At 43.5% G+C, this 18,317-nt stretch overlaps 1 long non-coding RNA gene and 1 gene segment (V, D, J or C); one reads left to right on the top strand and one right to left on the bottom strand.

Annotated features, from left to right (window-relative positions):
* The window catches only part of LOC102015697, a gene marked incomplete in the record, with an annotated part of 840,941 nt that overhangs the window by 715,691 nt on the left and 106,933 nt on the right, over positions 1 to 18,317 (top strand).
* LOC102015180 overlaps positions 1 to 18,317 on the bottom strand; it is a 36,966-nt gene that overhangs the window by 1,235 nt on the left and 17,414 nt on the right. The window contains exons 1-2 of one of the 4 annotated variants that reach the window (XR_001232674.1): positions 13,015 to 13,279; positions 9,433 to 9,586 (exon numbers count right to left, since the gene is read on the bottom strand). This is a non-coding gene — a long non-coding RNA (uncharacterized LOC102015180). Of the gene's footprint in view, positions 1 to 9,432; positions 9,587 to 11,620; positions 11,897 to 12,062; positions 12,200 to 13,014; positions 13,280 to 18,317 lie in introns of those variants that run through there. The other 3 variants (XR_001232675.1, XR_001232673.1, XR_259813.2) reach the window with 3 other exon arrangements.

The following is an 18,317-nucleotide window of genomic DNA, read 5'->3' as shown; positions in this document are numbered from 1 at the left end:
CTCTCTCTCTCTCTCTCTCTCTCTCTCTCTCTCTCTCTCTCTCTCCCTCTCCTCAAATATCATCTTATTTTTAAGGCAAGGAGAAAACTAAAAAATAGCTAAGCAATGAGCCAAGTGTTTGCAAATATAGCTTCATTTATTTCTCACAGAAAACTAATCACAGATTGTAAAGAAAAAATAGTTCTCTCCAGAAGTCATGCAAAAGGACAGATATTCCCCAGGGTCTAGGAAATAGTGCCCTACATTTGGTCTTGACACAAGAAGAATTACAGAACACAAGGAACATAGCCTTCACATAGCTGGCAAAGGTAGAATCTGAGGGCAGGGTCTTGGAGACTTTTCTGTCCTCCCCCTGGACACACTAAGACTGGCCTACTTTGCTCCAGTTCCATCCTGGTCCAGGCCCAGCTGGCTGTCCCAGCCCAGATAGAGTACTTCTAGCCGCGCTGCACCCCACCCTTGCACCTTATCAGCGCCTGTCCCGGCCTGCGCTGCCTTCCGCCTCAGGCTTTGATTTCTCATTCACTCCAGCTCTCTCTTAGGCCTACAGGAAGATTGTTTTCACCCATTAAAATAATCCCTTAAAATTACCTCTAACTTGTGGAATATATAAATTATAGTCATCAATGTGCACACATTACTGGGATTTTCCAAAAAGACTTTTCGGAATGATTTGCGGCACAGGCTGATTTGAGCCCTGCTTGCTGTTCTTTTGACACCGATACAGCTTTAAGTCCATGGTTCTTCTTCCCGCCCCCGGGCTTTTTGCTTTTTCTGATTCTTTTTCTAATGTCCTCCTTCCTACACAGCCCCCTCTACCTGGTGTTTCAGGCAAGCTCCCAGCAGGAGGCAGAGGGCATTCTGAGTAATTACTGAGAACTAATGACAGGGACATTTATACAAGTGTGAGCAGCTGTCAGGGATTGATTTGAGACCCCTCCAAGAAAAAAATGTTGAAATCCTAACCCCCAGTACCTTAGAATGTGAACTTATTTGGAAGTAGGAAGATTGCACACATATGTAGGTAGGATGGGGTCGTACCAGAGCAGAGTGCATCCCTGGTCCACTGTGACTGGTGTCCCCACACGACAGCCATGTGAAGACAGACACACAGAGAGCACCATGTGGCAATGAAGGCAGAGACTTCAGTTCCGCAGCCACAAGCCAAGCCCCAGAGCCCCAGAGATGAACACCGACCACCCAGCCAGAGGCTAGGAAGAGACAAAGAAGGAGCAAGGCCCAACTGACACCTTAATGTCAGGCTGTTCGCTCCCAGAACTGTGAGGCAAACATTTCTGTTGTTTTGAACCACTAAATTTGTGATACTTCCATGCAGTTATAGGCAACTCATACAACAGAATTGTGGGAAACAAACAAACAACGACAAAAAAAGATGATGAAAAACATAGAGGCTGGCAACAGAGAAACTGCCACCACCTTAGGCCCAAAGCCTGCCAGTGAGAAGGCTTCATTCAGATCTGTAGCCATAGAAGCACTAGAGTCAGAGGAGAAAGGCAACCTCTGCCAGCCCTGACCTAGCAGGAAGGAATCTGGGACAATAATACCCACCTTCCTCTCCTCCCTCCCTGCAGACTCCGGAAGGAGCTTTGCACTGGCTGAATGAGAGAGCCTCCCAGGGGGGAGGGAAATGGATGCAATGCATTCAGGTCAGTCTCCTAGAGCAGCCGAAGTAGAGCAGATCTGGAGGGATGACAGACCCAGTCCTCACTGCAAAGTTACTTCCCCCGATCCTGACCAGAACCTGGCCCTGTATCACGCTCTTGTGAACCTTGGGATTCTGTAGAATACTTATGACAGCTGCAATGAGGGAACTGAGTGTGCAAAATGTCTGAGTGCTGATTGGCTCTTATGCTAGAACATAAGCCTCATGAGACAAAAGGTTGTCTGCCATTCTTTGGTGACTCTTCAGGGTCTGGCACATAGCAAGAATGCCTAGATTCATAGGAGGTGCCGAGAGCTAGGCAAACTGATGTGAAAATTTCAAGTCCAAAGAAGTTGCCCTTGGCAACTTTCAAAGAACTGTATAAGGTGTGAGCACCATTATTACCTCCTTCAGTTGGGTACTGATGGTGCAATTTGCAATACCCTATAACGTGGCTCCCTTGGGTACTTGCTTACAGTCCTCTGAGAAGGGCGGGAAGATGGGCAGTTAAACAAACAGCTGTGTGGACAGAGCAGCTACCACAGGGTCAGGCAAACCTGCGCTGTTCCTTCCTAAATGTCCTGGAGGCAGTCTGCCCAGATCCATCGCAATAGAAAGCTGAGAAATGTAAGAAAGCTGAGGTGGGTCTTTCATCCACTCAGAGAGAGTTTAGCTCCCAGGCCCATCTCCAAATGTTGTTTGATACTTTTGCTCTTATTTTGTGTCATAAGTGACTCTGCCTTCTGCTGCACTCCCTAGTTGCTGCTATTAATTTACCTGCTGGATTACAACATTTCAAAGTGTATTGAGATTTAACTTCCAAAATGTAGGTCCAAAGAACTCAAACACTCCTGTTGAAATTCATATGAATTTTATGCTGTCATAAACTACAATGTAGTAGTGGCAGTTTCTTCATTTTTTATAATATTCTGTGTGTGTAATTCAATGTACCTTAGGTTATCCGTCAGAGAAAAAAAGACAGATGAGCTCAATAAAGAACAGGAAACTGGTTCAAGTTTGGTGACGGTGTTTCACTGGATTGCTCTTTTATACGTGAGTGAGTCAGCCTTATCCAACTTTGCCTCGAGGGAGTTGGCGGTGAACGCAGCGGTCATTACAGCAGCCTCAGAGTCTTCGTGCACGTACTATCGATCTCCTTGTTTGATGGTTTTTTTGATTACAACTGTAAATGTCAATAATTCTTCTTCTTGTATTAACTGTTAACATCAGCACAAAGTAGCCAACGTGTATATCTAATTTGAGAATGGAGCAACAATATCAAATTTAATGTCGAGGGCAGGTAGCAAAACCTTGTAATCAATCAAATAAGCTGCCTCAGCCTCCTCTCAGTTGGCCTTACTTACTGCACCACATCATCAATCTTGCAAGTGGCACTGTGGTCCCATTAACAGGAGACAGGTGCTTTGAGCCTCCTGTGATTGGCAAGACTCCGCTGTGGGATGGAACAGCTGCAAGCGTGAGCTGGTTTACCCTGGCACATGTGCCTCAGAGAAGGTGTTGGATGAGAGGAGGGACCAGCCGGGGAGCACTTGGGAGCCAGACTGGTTCCTGTGTGGAGCTACACAGAGCATCTGCATCTTCATCCATCTCACCCTCCTCGCACATGTAAGGCAGAGCCGGGGCCCTCAACCAAGCAAGACTCAGCAGCCAAGCGGCAGCAAAGCTCCCAGGACATGGCCCTCATGGACAAGGCCCCTACTCAAAGACCTGAGCCTCCACTCCTCACCGAGTCCCTCTGTCTGTTCTCTGAAGAATCATGGCAGATGTTATGCTAGAACCCCACAACTGGGGTGCAGTGAGGGCAGAGAGGAGAGATGGAGCCTAAGTAATGAACTGTGGCATTTACTCTAACAATTTTCTCAGAGGTTCATAAAATGTTTGTGTACTGTAATGGTTATATCTAGATGGCCTCCCTAAAGCCTCATGCACTCACAGATAGCTCTTTTGAGACAAGATTGGATCTCAGGTGCATGGGAGTCCACTAATGAGTTTATAGCTAAATGTGATATAGAAGGTAGAGCCTATTGGAGGAGGTGGGTCACTAGGGGCATGGCCTGGAAGGGCCTATCTCCCTCCCTCCTCCCTGTGAGACAAAAGAAACCTTCCTCCTTTGCATTGTGGGTGTGGGTTGCCGTGTCTCAATGATGAAGAAAGTAACAAGATAGCTACATACCCAAAATGCTTGGGGTGCGGCATGAATTAAAAAGGCATTTTCCAAGACACAACTCTGAGTGACTCCACCTTCTCCCTAGCCATGTACATCACACATCTGGGTGTTCTGGAGGAGGGGGGCTTGGAAGACAAGGAGGCTCTGCTGCACCAAAGAGCGAGCCCCACCCGCCATCTTGCCCAACACAGAGGCAAAGAGTCTGTCTCTACCATAGGGCACTATTTTGATGATTACTGACGCAAGATAGTCTTTTCCCCTCCCTTCCATCTCTATGTCTTCACTTCTCCTTCCTTGTGCTTGTGATAGTCTCCATGAGGTCATTACCCGTCCCATTTTACGTGTGGGGACAGTGAGCCTCAGTCAAATCAGGGTGGATAGCTTGCTTGCCGAAGCAGAGCCAGAACCCTGGTCTAACTTGTCCTCACACTGGGCCCAAAGCTGTGGAACACACTAGAGAAACACCTTGAAGAATGGTGAGGCACAGGTCTCTGAGGCCGGTCATCACTGCTGTACAGAGGTTACTTTGGATTCCTGGGTGTCTCCAGAGGGATGGGAGACAGGTGTCTAACTCCTTCCATATCTCCCACCTTCCTCCCCTACTTTAAAGTACCAACTGCAATTTCAACTTCTAGACAGTTCTCCCAAGATGTCTTGCTCCCCAGACTAAAGGAGGACAGAGCTACCAAGCCTCACCCCACCCACCTCACCTGACACCCCCCACACATCAGCCGCTCTTCTCTCAGGCCGCAGAGTGAGAAATGAACCCACATTCTCCTTCCTTCTGACACTCATCAGAGGTGCTATCTTGCTGGACTCCTTCTGGCAGGACTCGGATCCCCTGCCTTTTCCTCCCCTTCACAGGGGCCTGTCTGGCACAGCAGCTATGAGGCTGGAGCTGGTGAAATGAGGGCTAGGAAAATGCCGTGGGTTTCTGGCCCACAGCAATGCTAACTTTACCGCTCACCTCTCCCCATACAGAGAGAGAAGATGTCTGAGTGTGTCTCTTCCATTGTCACCGCTTATCGCTTACACAGAAGCAGTGAATAGGCTCAAGATCTCCTATCTACAGTTCTCTGCATTTGAAAATGAACAACTGGGCCCTGAAAATAATGTGGTGGATTAAGGTGCAGCAGCCACTGTACAAAGAATAAAAATTAATTTCTAGCCAAACCTGCTCTGCTCTCAGGAAGGTCCTTGGACACTGCAGTGAGGCAGACAATACGTGCTGCTGATAAAAGTTTCCACACTGACAAGGTGAGCAAACTCCAGAGTGAAGCCTTCTCTCACACTCTTCAGCTGAACACATTTCCCCCAAACACTAACTGAAACGACAGGCCGGCGCAGCTTTAATTTTGTTGTAAGAGCATTTCATCCATGCTTCTAGCGCATCCCATCCTTCACATCTGCTTAATTTTGCTCTATGACATTGATCGCCCTTTGACATATTATAAATGTTGCTTGCCTGTTTGTTGTCCAGAATACAAGATTCTCAATGACAGAGACTTTTGTCTGATTTTTTTTGTTTTTGCTGCCTTAACTCCAGCACTTAGACCAAGTCTGGCCCATGGTGGGTGCTCTGTAAATGTACTAGGTGAAAGGGTGAGTGAGACACTGGTGAGAGAGGGCCAGGCGTACCGCACTTTGTTGGGTGCTGAGGTCACAGTGATATACAAGACTCGCGCTGACTCTGCCCTCCAAGGTGCTTTCTCTGGTCTAAATCTCACCTGTCCTAACAGAATGCTATTAATTGTGTAAGATTTTCTGAAGGGTTGACAATAGAGAACTTGAAAACACCAAATCACTTACTTAGAGAGTAAACATCAGTGCTCTTAAATTCCTTGAACATCTACCGCATGGTGGTAAAATAAGGAAGATGACAGGCTCACTCTTTTCTCTAACTTTTCTCACCTTTATGTCCCAAGGCCCAGGACCTAAGTCTTGGCCTAGCAGGGAAAAAGCTGAATGCCTTCACTTTATTTCACAAAGGAATTTTGCAAACTGCCCCCCTAGGCAGACCTGCAAGGGCCTGTTTTATAACCAAAGCTACACTAACACCTTTTCCTAAACAAAAGAGCAATTCTAACCCCTCTTCAGCCTACCACCAACACATCACCCCATGGCTTTGATTTTCTTTAAGAACACAGAATCCATTGGGGTCTTTTACTTTTATTATTCAGCAATTTACACATACACAAACACACAGTTATGAATGGTAACAGTATATAGCTGTGTGCACTGAATACTGAAGACTCTTCAAAGGCACACCCAGGAGGGTCAAGGGCTCCAGGCCACAGTCAGCCAGTGGCGCAGTGTACCACCCAGCCAGCCGTGCTCAATAGCAGAAATATCAGTGGGAGGACAATGGAATTCAAGCCAAGAGGCAATTGCTCATATTAATTTAAATAAGGTCAGATCCTCTTACTCTGTATTTAAGTAAGAAATTTAAGTCATAAGTTTTCTTTCTACCTGTATGCATACAGTAGGATAAGGAAATTTAAATTACCCTGTTCTGGCTTAAGGACAAAACCTCATGGGTATTTATAACTTTCAGAAAAAGAAATGTCAGTATAAATACGTTACTAGTGCAAAAAGTTATTAGGAAAGAAAATCAATCCCATATGTAGACTTTTGAAGATTAAAACTGCTTTCATAGAATGTAACAATGCTCATTCATCCATCCATTCAAAAAAACTTTATGAATTACCTACTATGTGCAGGGTACTGACCTAGAAACACCAGGATTACAATTATTGGAAGCTCATGGAAATTATATTTTAGTGGAAATAAACACAAAATTAAGTGAAAAAGTAAAATGTATATTAGATAGTGATGATTGCCATAGAGAAGGAGAGAGGCAGAGACAGACAGGGGAAGAGAAATCAGAGAGTGTGTTGCCAAGAGCAGGGAGATATTGCAAATTTCGATCAAGATATTACAAATTTCATTCTTTGTCAAGAAAGACTGCAATGACAAAGTGACATTTCAGCAAAAGGCTGGTTGTGGACAGAGAGCCAATATTTGAAGTTAGGGATTTGCTATACTCATCTGTTAGAAATAACATTTTCATGAATAGTTTTAAAACACGCAATAAAGCCAACTTTCCTATAGGCTGGGGGAGGGGATCGCTTTTTCTTCTTGTCTTGCTGAGAGCTCCTTTGCAGTAGCTCAGATTTTCATTTTTCAAGACCCATGATGTAATTCCATTAATTAGCCAAAGTGTGTTGGGGTGTGGGAGGGACAGCATGGAAGCAATCCAGAAAAGATCAAAACTTACACCGTCAAGAGGAAGACAGCAGAATCAAATTACTGACAAGTGGGAAATGGGATATGTAATGTCAAGCCCTTTGACTCTCTCCCTACTCCTGTACGCATGGTCTATGGCCTGATGAGCATGTCCTCCCAGCCATGAAATTATGCAAAGTGCATGATGCCTTTCTCCAGCTGGCCCCTAGTCTGCTCACCTGTGTCAGCATTTGGGGATGGCCTATAGCCTCATCTATACTTGCAGATCAATGTGCCCTGGAAAACTATCCCAGCAGATTGTACAGCTGAAATAAAACATGTGTTCACACTGGTGGAGTTTGTGGGTTTTCTCCTCTCCAGAAAGCAGTCAGAAAATCTGAGCATAGGAGTGACTGTGGGGAGCGCTGAAGTACATTTACAACTGAGAGCCACACTTCAGGAGTTGAGCCTCCATGGCTCCTGGGTGTACTGGAGCCACAACACCCAGGCAAAACCCCAGAGTCAATTTCCAGGTCCACTTGGCACCTGACAAAGTCTCACTCAGAGGCAGTGGTGAGGGAAAGTCAGTATCACAGGACAGTACCAAGGATATGCAGCAGGAATGTGTGTTGTCATAGCTGTCTGTCACATCAAAGGCTTCCCACTACATAAACCCCTCAACCCTGTTTGCCTCATGCCTGTGTTAAAATCATGAGTAATTAATAAAAGATTAACTGCCTTGGTCTTCTAAAGAAGTGAAGAAGGACTTCATGAACCGTGTTTATAAATAAGGACAAAGAACCACAGAGGGGCCAGTGTAACTGACACTATCAACTGAAAACAGAGAGGTGGCTCAGTAACAATGACCCTTGTCTGTAGGAAGAATCCATTTAAAATCTCAGAGTTCACAGCTAGTCCATTTCTTAGCATCAAAACCATCATTACTTTTTCTACATGGAGGACAGTTACTACCATATCACATATTAAGATGGTGTGACCCTGGTCACCAGCTGACTCAGTCTCTTCAGCGGACAAAGAAGTGAGGAAGGAAGACATTAAATGACATAACTGTGGTGTCACTTGAACAAGAAATACCAAGGGATTAGGGGAGCACAGTTCTGGGTGTGTCTGGATGATGAATTTACCCAGAGGAAAGGCCCACCCTGGTTGGGGGTAGCACTAACCAGGCTTGTAGCCCAGATGGAATGAAAAGGGAAAGAAGAAGGAAGTCTGCCCTTTTTGCTCCTTGGGAGGAGTTTCAGCCTTCAATCTGGCCTTTGGGTGTTTATCCAGGATTCCAGTGAAGACTTCTCAGCCTTCCAATGTGGACACTTCAGCTTTCCAAAATGTACTCCCACTGGACTCTGTAGTGAGTTCCAGGCCTTCAACTTTTGACTGGATGCTCTAGCTCTCCAGCATGCAGATAGTAGTGTGCGTATGTGTGTGTGTGTGTGTGTGTGTGTGTGTGTGTGTGCGCGCGCGCGCGTTCGCTTCCTCTAGTGAACTCTAATAATATGCTTTCCCACCATCACACAACCAGCTAGTGGAAAAGCCAAAAGAACCCAGAATTCCCCAAACTCCCACCACACCCTGATCCCGGGTTGCCACAGAAAAGCATTCTATTACTCGTGTGTTTCCAGGCTAAGCAACATTTCTGCTAGGCAACTCTCCCCTCTAGTCAGCTGGAAAATCTCCTCCCAGCCAAGCTGAGCCCCTGACTAATGCCTTCCTGGTTTGAGAATGAAAAGTTTCTTCTGTGTTTTGGGAGTACAAAGCCCTCAAAGAACTCCAGAGGGCTTGCCTACAGTTCAGTCTGTGATTTCTACCTCTTTCTGGAAACTCCTTGAAATCTCACACCCTGCCCTGGGTTCTTTTATATTCCTGTGGATACTTGGCATCATACTAAGCACACAGCAGGTGCTCAGCACATCTTTCTGGGTAAAAGAAGAAAGGCTAGCCTCCTCTCTCATCTCAGCTGTATAATGCTGCTCCCTGGGGACCCTTCTCCTCACTGCAGGGCCTCTTGACTGCTTTGCTGGGAGGGGATGTATCAAGACCAGAGCCTGCAGGCAGCTCTTCCTCGTTCCATTCAGACAAAACATCTCTCCCTCACTTCTTCAAAATAAGGCTAAACCAACACTGTGACAATGTTGTAAGGAAAAGGAAAGCCAGTGAGGTGTTATAAAATTATAAGGTCGATCATTTTGTATATTATAATTTATCAGCACTGGTCAGCCCCTTGAACAGGATCACAGCCCTGTTCTATCTCTGAGTTCCCCTGAGTGAGTCATAGAGCAATTAATTGCCCCAAGCGAAGTGTTATTACACAATAGGAAAGAACCCTACAAACCTGTACCTTGTGTTTAAAAGCTACGTCTGCCCTGTGAGAAGGAGCCCATCTCTTCGCATCCTCGGCTCATTTGTAAGGTGAAGAAGCTGGACCTGACACAGCCTGAGGTCGCTTCCAGTTTTCATTTTCTGTAGCTCCTGTGATCTGTCATTCCCAATTCCTATGAGTTGCGGAAAAGAGAAAACTTTCTGAAATTTCAGCAAAAAGAAGCTAAAAATAAAAATTCCCTTGAAATGAAAATCATTAGCCACTGCAGAGCTACTACTCATACTGTTGATTGATGGCCTCCAATCATAAAGGACTCTCCTATGTGCAAGTTCTGTCCATAGTCATTAACATGATGTAATCTCTTTAGTTCCCCCAAGTGACCTATGCTATTATTACCCTATGCACTGAGCAGGAAGCCAAAGCACTGCCCAGGGTCACACGGCTTGTCAAGTAGCTGAACCGAGACACAGGTGCAGGCAGCCCACCCCACAGCCTCCGGACCCTCCAGTTCAAAAGTCTTCCTTTCCTGGAGCATATTAAATGTGATTTTTCAAATCACGTCTGTGAGCAAATACCCTGGGCTCATGGAATGGGCCCAACACCCTACCAGAGCTTTCACAGACTCCAGTAGACTCTGTCAAAGCAAGACACGCACAGAGGGTGGGATTGTCTCTGGTTGGGACCTCATGATGTTGCTCTTACTCTTAGCATCTGAGAAGATGGTAGCCTCTGGTTTGCAGCATTTTCCCACCCTCAGTCCGCAGTACGTGGTATCTGCCTGTGTGGCTCTCCTTCTGCTGTTCTATCTGGCAATGCAGGCGTCATCACTTTGAGGTGATGTAATGTCTGTCTTTTATGATTTTTATCATGCTTCCTCTTTCCCAGAGGTCCAGTGTTTCAGAGGGCTTGTGAGATATTGCGGACTTCCTGATGCTCACCTGCGCCTCTGAATTTAACTTCAGATTCCTTTATATGAACTGGTACCTCCAAGAAAGACCACATGGATGTTTCCAAGCTTTGTCCTTTGAAAGATATTAAGCTTTATACAACTTCCAAGGAGGAAGATTTGTTATCACCAGCAACGGTGTCAATAATCAGTTATATTTACAAACCAATAGATTGAAATAGGAAGACCCCATTGACTATTACTGTGCTTGTAATAGGGGGATCTGAAATCTCCCCAGTAGGCAGAGCAGGAGAATCTGCACATAAGAAAGTGGTCTTTCTCTAGCTGGGTCTCCCTCTCCGCATCTACATCTCCACCTGGATCATACTGGAACTATTCTTACTTACCTATGGAACATAACTTCTTCATTTTACTCCTTTGAAATTTCCTGTTTTTTTCCCCTCCAACTTACTTATGCAGAGCCAGTTAAACCAAAGAGTGGGGAAAAGTATGTTGGGGGATCAGAGTGATAAAACTTGAGTGACTCTTCCAGAAGTCCTATTCACCTGAGGGATCGTTCTAAACAATTACTGGGTAATCAGACAATCTAGCCTTCACCTGCCTCAGGTGAGGCTCGTTGCCCATGATAGTTTTTTTCCTTTGTCTTTGGACACTGGAAGAAATAAACAGAAAAGGCAAAATGTGTGACCATGCCAGGGTGAAAGAAAGATGGGAGTGGACTTTTTGTGAGTTCAAAGTAATTGTCTGCTGTAGTCCCTGCCATGTGTACAGGCCCATGAAAACTTTGTTTTCAGAAAAGATCTCATGGCATAACTTATTTAACTTATTGGTTTTCCAATAAGTAGTAATATAGTACAGGTAGGTAAAGTGATACACAAAACTTAATAAGCATAATCATTCCCCCAAAATATTACTGTATGTTGGATTTTAAAACAAGAATCTGCATATTGTCTCTAACTTTACCAAAGTCAACCCACCATAAATGCATTAAAAACTTTAGACTATACACTGCAAATATCTTTTTAAATTCTTTTATTGGCAAAAGAAAGTCAGACAAAAATCAGACAACTTCTCACGTATTAATTCTGGCACCTTAAAGAAGGTTGCTTAATTTCTCTAAATCTCTAATTCTTCATCCTTACAACAGGGGAAATCATTTTGTAGGGTTATTACAAGGCTTAAATTAAATAACTGCTGGCAAGCACCTGGCACACCTGGGTGAGAATCACCCTAAAGGTGCTCAATAACATGAATACGCCATAGCTCTCAATACTTTATGGTATAAAGTAAACTACTTACCCAGAAGAGAAGTGACTCATCCAGAAGAGAAATTGCCAAAAAGTGAGAATGAAAGGGTCATTTCCAGTGACTATGAATGTTTTCCCAAACAAAGACATTCACATGTACCGCCATTTTTCATAAAGGTTCCCCCATCAGGAGTGGTCTTCCCCAATAACCTCTCTGAGTTCTTTCCCTGCGCTGATGATAGTCAAATCCCCAAAGGCAAGGTCACCCCTGTGCAGTGTTTCTCTTCCCTAAGATGCTGTGTCCTCATTGCTCTTTGTCTGCACCAGATTAAAGTGTCTCTGCCCTACCAGAAATAACAGGGACAGGGCTGGGAATTTAGCTCAGCGGCAAAGCACCTGCCTGGCACGCTCAACGTCTTGAGTTTGATTCCAGGTACCAGAAAAAAAAAATTTTTTAAAAAAAAGAAATAACACGGACAATGAATTTTTCATACCAAACTTCTTTTCCAGTAAACATGGCTCAGATGTCTGGGACAAGAGCTGTTCAAGGAGTGGTCTCAGTTTTCAAAAAGCTCAGGCCTTATCCAGCTTTAGTAATGCGCTCCCAAAAAGCCTCTGGTTTTAGGATACATTTAGCCACTGTACCCTTTTAGGAATAGAGACACATTTTCTGACCTTACAAAGCAAGCTATACTGTTAATTGCTACCCATGAAGCATGACATTTGTCCAACTTCCTGTTGTCCATGCTCTCCACCTGGTGTTAGCTTTCACTGTAGTAATTGACCGAGAAAGCCAAGTTCCCCTAAATAAATCTGAAAGATAAATATCCTCATTCCAGTCCTCTGGCTTCTTTCACTAAAGAATCACAGGGACCTGGTCTGGGGGAACTAGGGAAAAAGCCACAGAATCGGAGTCACTGTCTTGCCAGAAATGCACGCTCTGATGGAAGTTGATGATCAACGTGTCTGTGCCAAATCACAAACTGGAAAGAAGCTACTTGAGAGCTAAGGAAACCTCCACCTGCCAAAAACTAGCAGCCTGTTGAAAAAGTAACTCATTTAGGAGGCCGAACACACTCCTAACTTTTTGTGGGCTTGTGGACAAGTCAGTTAATTTATTTGCACCTCATATTCCTATCTGTACAGTAAAAGAGTTTAATTAGATTAGATTGTTATTAGATAATCTCTACATTTCCTTCAGCATCAAGAAATTCTGTAGATCTCTGCCCAGAAAGAAAGAGAAGGATTTATTTGTGGGACAAAGGGGATCAAATTGGACAGATTCTCAAGATTTAGGAAGCATAGATCTCTGCCTGCTGATTCTTTTATATGACCCAATAAGGATAAAATCCAAAAAAGAACTGAATGAAATACACTCATGATTAATCAAAGGGGACTGAAAGTCATTGCTAACCTCATAGCTACCTGGTATCACCCCCAGCTCACCTCCCTTGGGATACTCCTCCCCTTCTTTAATGCCTGGTTGTGATTCTCAAAAGCTGTGATCACTCAAGGTTGAAGCTTTTAATCTCCCATGTATAAAAGGATATGCAAATAGAGTTCAGTTTCCTGTTGAGTCCTTGCCAAGGTCTTAGCCTGGCAGTTCTGGGAAAGGAGCCAAGACCTCATATTTCTTGGCTGTTAACGTTCTCCCATCTGTGCTCAAGTCAGCAGACCGGGCTTCAGGCTGTGGCTTATCTTTAGTCTTACACTTCCCCAAAGGAAACCCGTTCGAATATCCCTGCAAGAAAGTAAGATACAGCTGGCTCCCAAATAACCACACAGAGCATTACCTTGTTATATTTGGGGGCAGACACAGAAAGAACCAGGAAGTGTGTATTTCTATATAAGAGCATCAGAATCCACTTATAAGCTACCCGAGATACTGATAGGAATTAGGTCTTAGGCAGGGTTTGCAATAAATCATCTGTCCCCAGGGTAGGGTTTCTGTCCTACACAGGATGAAAAAAGTAAGGTCCTCAGATACGGTAACAGCCCTGTGCAACATTCAAAAACAAAAGACTTTAAAACATAAGATATCTCAGCTTGTATTTGAGCAGAGTCTCCTGTTAAACAACAGAATAGGGGTCCAGAAAGTCCCCTGTGTCTTCCTGGCTGAGCTCACACAAAACAGCAGCTTCCATTTTTACTCCATGCAAGGCGCCCAGACCCATGTCCTGAAATGTTGTTACCAATTCTCGGACGGAGAATTGTGTGTTCCAAGGCATGTTAAACCTGACCGTTTATTAAACATGGATCTGTAACATTTTTTGCAAGTGTCTGACTTATTTGTACTTTCCAGTATTTTCTTACAGAAGCAACTTCCAGCAGGACTTTCCTGTACATTCTCGTTTTCATGGCAAGATCAGTGTATAAATTGGTTTTTTTTGTTGGGTTTTTTTTTTTTTTTTTTGGTTTTTTTTTTGTTGTTGTTGTTGTTTTGGTTTTTTCACAAACCTCTATGGAGAGATTTCTTTTTTTCATTTCTCTGGACTATACCAGTTAAAAAAACCAATCATTCACTTGATGTCATCTGAAATGTATTGTCTCTAAGTCCTCTCTCTCTCTCTCTCTCTCTCTCTCTCTCTCTCTCTCTCTCTCTCTCTCTCTCTCTCTCTCTCTCTCTCTCTCTCTCCCCCGCCTCTCTCTCCCTCTCCCTCTCGCCCCTTAAATACTTTGAAATCTACTCACAGAATATCCATACTCTGCAGAATTTTCCTCCTCTCAGTTCTCCCTCCCAGCTCTCTCACCTGAGCTTAACATCCTACAGCAATGATCATTCCAGACCCTTTACGTCTCAGCAGGAAAGTGATATAAAACAGGTCCCTTCCTGTTCTTGTTTTTCCCTCTCAGCCCCACCCCATCCTGTGCAAGTCTGAACATTAGCACCTCCTTGCGCCCTTTGTGGGCATTTTTCTCAAAGACTTATCCCAGAGCAGCATGTTTTGACTGAGCCTGAACTCTAGTCACCCTTGGACTGCCAAACTCAGAGAGACTCAGGAGTTTTTATCTACATCCCAGTCACTGCAGTTTGTCACTGGAAAAGGTTGGGCCATGGATAGATGACTCTCGCAAAGGCTCAAGACTGAGTCTCAGATTCTACAATACATAAAGATCTTACAAAGCTCCCAGGCAAAGTCATGGAATGCATCAGTCCTGTGGGCTGAATGAACGCAACTCAGATCACACGACTTCAATGGAAGAAAGAGGCACTGTCACCCTAAACTACTCCAACCCTGGACTATGTTTGTTTGCCTAAGACCACACCTTGTCCTACAATATGTTTATGGTAGGCCTGGTCTACTCAAAAATTGCCTAGAACAAGTCAACACAGGCTTATATTAGTCCAGAGACCCACAGTCAAATAAGACTCCAGAGAAAAATCCTCTCCTCTCTCCCATGTAAAGACTCCAAGGATTCTATGGAAAACAGGTCTCTAGTCACTCTATATTTCCATTTGAATGTATTTCTCATAGTTCCCACAAGTTGTTTCTGCATATGTAGAATTTAGGATGAAAATAGAGACTCTATCTCACATACACAAATTAACTTAGCTATCCGTTCAGATGGACCATGTGGAGGAAGAACCGTTTTGCACAGCATTTACTGACCTTTGAGAAAAACAAGAGAGAAAATTTCTTCCTACCACGGCTTTTTCTCTGGCTACATTGCTTGCCAGTAAGGGGTCAGGATGGTTCTGCCATAGCTTTTTCACTTCCACGTCCCAAGTCATGTTGCCTCTGGGGACTTAGCTCAGCGGCACAGTACCTGCCTGGCAAGCCCAAGGTCATGAGTTCAATTCCCGGTACCGGAAAAAAACAAAAAACAAAACAGAAAAAAAATCAAGTCATGTTGCCTGTGTCACATCTGGAGGAAGAATCTCTATGTTTGGCAGTGTGTGAGCCCTCACACTGATGCTGTTAGTCAGACCTGACCATATAGCCTGTTCAGTAGTCCTGGAAAAGCCTGTGTCCCAAGAGAGAAGTAGGAAGTGGTGCGACAGATGAGGTCTGAGTGCTGGGAAACTGCTCGTGTCCTGTACTGTCTCGGTCCTCCCACTTGCTGCCTGATCCAACAGATGCAGCTTCCTTAGCAGGCACCAGAGCCCCAGAATGTCCACATCCTGTGGTACCCTGTACCCCTAGCATCCAACATTTGAGTTCCTTTCCAATTCAGAGAACAAAAGCTGCTGGCTTTTGGCCAATTCACAACAGATGTGGGCCACAACCGCCACTTACCCAGGAAGCAGCCACCAGAGCTGGGCCTGAGAATCATCTTCTTAGCGATTCCCATACACGTGATCCCTTCAATCATTTAACACTTGCTCAAAGAGAGAGACTAGGTGACTTTCTTCAGAGAATCTCCTCGTATTTAATTAATTCTCTTGGGAATTAAGAAAACTAAATTACTAATAAGATTTATGAAGGTTGAAACAGAATTAAGGAAATCATTGGAAACCAGGTTATATACCTTTACAGGAACTTCGGGAAAATCAGATCTACCTATAACCCTGACATAACACCTTCACGTGTCACTGACCTGACCCATCTCACTGAATCGCACATGGTGGTCATACACTGGGTAGAACTCAAACTAAGGGAAAGACTTTTCCCTCTCTGCATATAGGACAGTGGTAGTGGGGGTTCTGGTGATCAGACTCACATTGCTAATTTGTACCAGGGCTTACGAGGTTGTTCTTGTGTTGCAACTCTCTGTGCCCTGGTTACCCCTAAGTCTGTAGAATTTTTCTCCCAAACTATTTTTCCCCAAGAAAATTATCCTTGCTGTATGCCTATTTAATAAAACTAAGAAAAATAAGAAAAGGAACTAAGTACAAGGAGTAGAATAAAGACATTACTACCCCAGGAAATACTGTTGTGGACTCACAGTATTGGTATTAACCTGACCTCCTCAAAGAATGTGAGTTTTCCTAAGGCTCTGAAAGAATACCTAAAAATTCAAGTAAAGTCGCACTCAAAAAAAAAAAAGAAAAAAACTGCTTAGCTGTTGCTGGAATGCACAAAGTTCTGTCAGTGACTCAGGCAGGTTACTGAAGCCCATCCTTCTGGCAGCTGTAAAGTAGGTTGCCTTTTTCTCGGACCCTCCTCCTCATTGCATCTCTCATTGCTTTCATTCTATTCCCATCCAAATGCAATCTCAATGATTACTTGAATCCAATTTTCACTAATGTTTGAGTGATGGACACAGGGGAAGACATTAGTTTCTCTAAGATTGGAGACAGAGGTAACATTTTATTTTAAAAGAGATAATAGCCATACGCTAGAGACTGAAGCACTGTGGCAGAATTTTCAAAGCTTAAGCGACAGTGCTCAAAATGAAAGGTGGAAGGCTGTTCTCTCTTTGGTGCTCTGTGAATCACACGTGGAGAATCTGGAGCCTCCCAGAGTGAGCACTTCTCTTTCCACATCCAGGAATAGTACTGGCTGGAGCGTCTAGTCAAAGGGCATTGACCTGAACATTGAGAAAGGCATTGCCGCAGCGGGTAGCATGTGGATCAAGGGGCAGGGAGAGGTACCTGGAAAGAGATTGCAATTCAACAGTGGGAACGGCTTTGCCATAGTTCAGCAGTGAAACATCGCTGTCTGCGAGAGTCCAGTGATGGCTACTGCGAGGCTGCCTGCACTGGCTGGGAGCTGAACTCAAGGACCTGAGCTCTTTCGTTCATCACAGAATTCCCTGTGGGAAGAAAATTGGGCCAGCTACCAAAAGTAACCACATTTACTGTTTTGGTATATTTCTTCTGAGTTTTCACTGCCCGTGTACCTATTATTACATAGTCTATAAATGTTATTCCATATACTACTTTGTATCTCTTTTAACACTATGTAATCCATTCTCTATGTTATTAGATACTTTCTAATCTGTACTTTGAAAAGTCACATTAGTGAATTTTCACTTGTATAGCTGCCCCATACCCATGTAGCTGGGGACATACTATAGAGGACTCAATTTTCTTTTGGGAAAGCATGTAGGTAGCTTCTACATTTTTCCCATTATAAAAATTTGCCATGATGAACATCTCTGTGCTTATAAACTTTTTCATTTCTAAAAATATCACATATGTGTACAAAGAAAGTATATAATTTTATCTATATATGTAATATATTATGTAGTATATATTATAGAGGTATTTTATAAATTGTCTATAAAATGAAGAAAACCCCCATTTTTTTCAATAAGAAAATTCATAGTTAAGGTTTTGACCAACTTGAATATATGGGCCCTTACAGTTATATGAAATTATCAAGTGCATTTAAAAATTTTAATGCATTAATTTGATTACACATATACATTAATAAAATAATATATAAATTTTTAATTACTGCTCTTTTCCATTCTCATAGTTCATAAAATAACTTTATTCAAATTCTTCATAAGGACCTCAAATCAATGTGTCACTCCTACAGCCATCTTTTCAACCCTCACTTTTCCAGAGTGTATCAAACTCACATTTAAGTTGTTTAAAGTATAGCATGTTATTAACCCAAGTATGAAGCCATCATGATATCTGTTTTTCAGCCATGATATCTATTCACGTAACGTTAGCACTTTTGTTTTGACATTTATCTTATAGATGAATACTTTTTATCTCCAGAATAAAACATTTGCTCTGAAATATTTGTTTAAATAATATCAAACATTTGCAGTTTGTTTGTTGTTGTTGTTGTTTTTCTTTTTTTTTTTTTTTTTTTTTTTTCTTTGAGACAGCGTCACTGTGTAGCCCAGGC

Source organism: Chinchilla lanigera, unplaced genomic scaffold, assembly GCF_000276665.1.
Source record: "Chinchilla lanigera isolate Chin_1 unplaced genomic scaffold, ChiLan1.0 scaffold00008, whole genome shotgun sequence".
Classification (NCBI taxonomy): domain Eukaryota; kingdom Metazoa; phylum Chordata; class Mammalia; order Rodentia; family Chinchillidae; genus Chinchilla; species Chinchilla lanigera.
The sequence above is the reverse complement of the archived record's forward strand: the minus strand, read 5'-3'. Positions and strand labels throughout refer to the sequence as shown.